The following is a 2,288-nucleotide window of genomic DNA, read 5'->3' as shown; positions in this document are numbered from 1 at the left end:
GTCCCAAAGGGACAAGGCTGGAACTTAAGTTTAATTGGTATAAATTTACCTTCCTAAGGAGAGAAATTAATACTCAGGAATGAGGTCATAGCATATAAAGAAACCATCTCTATGTATTGTTATGGGAAAAGGAAATGGCAAAACGTGGAATTACTAGGAACAATAACCCATTTTCACTAGACTCTGGTGTAATCAATTCAGAATATACTTTCAATTAAAAGTATGGATACTCATCACAGGGTTTACTTACTAGGTCTCAAATTTAATAGATGCATCAAATCTATTAGAAGCTTACTTAAAAGGCCATTGCTGTCCCCACTCGCAATGTTTCTGATTCAGAACGTCTGAAATGAAGCATTCAGATTTGCATTTTCAAGCTCTATGTTGTTCTGCTGTTAGTCTGGACCAGGTTTTGGAAAGTGCTGGACCAGGTGGATGTATAAATGCACAATAAATGTGTTTGTTATCGTCTTGGGAGAATCCTCCAAACTACCATTGTAGAAAATATCAGTCATATTGTCTTTTATTTAAATCTAGAGTACTAAAAATGTTAATATGACAAGAACTGTTAAACATTAAAATAATTTATATAAGAAAGATAGATTGATAAGCATCCATTTGGTCAATTTTCATTGAAAAATTGTTCTTATAAAACATTTCCAGTGCTGTGGAAAATTGACTTTTTTTAAAACAGTATGTCTATGTGCATATGGTTGGATCATTTTTCAGTAGAGATTATTTTGTTGTTTGTGTCTTGAGAACCCGAGGTATGGTGGACCAAGGGATAGTAATCAACTGTCTGGGGTAACTGTGCAATAGATTCAGTGCACAGAATTGCAATCATATTGTAGTTGATGATTCTCTTAGAGGACCATGTATACGGCATGGAATCTTCTGCATTTTCCCATCTTGAGACTGAGTCAGTAAAGTATGAGCCCCATTCATTACATGAGCAATTTAGAGGCTTTACCATTGGCACCTAATATTTTCCTCCAGGGGCTCTGCTTCCTCAGGCTTCTCCATTTCTTGCTTTTGAAGCTCCTCAAGAATAAGGACTGTCTCCCAGTAAGTATTGTGATGGGCTGGGAAAATGTCTGAATGCATGCTGTCACCAAAGTCAACCTTGGCTTCAGTCTTGCTGTTCATTTTCTTCAGAATGTCATAAAGGTGGACAGTGTTCCCTTGAGAGTACTATCCAGGTTTATCCACAGATGGCAGTTCGTCCTCCTCATCATTTTCAAGTGGGTGGAGAGGCTTCTGGCTTAGCAAAAGTGAAAAGAATCCAGGCTTTAATGCATTTTTAATCACAATGTCCAAAAGGTCACTTTCTTACAGGCTCAGGAGAGTGGTATACATATTTGCCTACATTTCTTTTTATTTCTGGGAAGAAGAATCCACAGTCACCAGGATCCAGGTCTGCTTTCCTCAGCTCCACCTTGATCTCCCCAAACTGCCTTTGCATGTGTATCAAATATCATTTGTCCATGATGCCAGACATAAAACATATGCCAATAATCACTCTGCCTGGGGGTCAGGGGTTGTAGCAAGAGTATGGTCAGTTCTCAGCCCAGCCTACTCACAAGATTAATGAGAAAAAGAATTGCAACTATTTGAATGTTCAATTATAAGTCAACTGGATTGTACGATGTACTATGATAGAGTCATTTGAAAATGGCATAAGAACATATTCGATGCAGTTATAAAGTGTTTGCACTACATTTTATAGGAAAGGCAGTTTACCAATTATTTTGAAGAGTTTGAGTCTGAAAGGATAGGAAATAAAAGCCTCTATACTTAGAACATGTGTGAAAGGATGTGCACTGAGCTGTCAAAGTGTCATAGAAGGTTCTTGTAGGCAGTTGCATGAAGAAATGTTACTTTTTGTGCATTTTGCCTATGTGCATTTTCCATCCTCTCAGCACTAAATGTGTGTTGTGTCTAGAAAAGCAGTAAGGTTTAAGGATTTAAAAGCAGTGTATCTCCTGTGTCACTGCCGCTACACCGCATTTGCTGTGGTTTTGGTGCTACCATGACAGATGGTAGAGAACTAGGCGACCAAAGCCAGTGCAACTAATCATGTCACTATGTGAGGATCCAGTCTGGTCAAACAGTGGTGGAACAATTGTATTGGAGAGGACAGAGACCAGTGTGGGATTTCATATTAACAATGTGTTGTGGTTTTCACACATGGTGCTGAAAATTGTAACAAAGGAAACATTCCTCATCCGTGGATGTGTGAATATATATGTATATATGTATATGTACATGTGTGCATACGTGTATACATG

At 38.2% G+C, this 2,288-nt stretch overlaps 1 pseudogene across 1 annotated transcript; it reads right to left on the bottom strand.

Annotated features, from left to right (window-relative positions):
- Positions 1–718: 718 nt before the first annotated feature.
- Positions 719–1,462, bottom strand: LOC308415033 (5'-nucleotidase domain-containing protein 1-like; annotated as a pseudogene). The gene is made up of 2 exons: positions 1,405–1,462; positions 719–1,328 (listed from the first exon to the last, which is right to left on the bottom strand). The product of its transcript is annotated as a 5'-nucleotidase domain-containing protein 1-like (transcript).
- Between the last annotated feature and the right edge of the window lie 826 nt (positions 1,463–2,288).

Source organism: Micromys minutus (assembly GCF_963924665.1).
Source record: "Micromys minutus genome assembly, chromosome: X".
Taxonomy (NCBI): Eukaryota; Metazoa; Chordata; class Mammalia; order Rodentia; family Muridae; genus Micromys; species Micromys minutus.
This window is presented reverse-complemented; position numbering and strand designations above follow the sequence as displayed.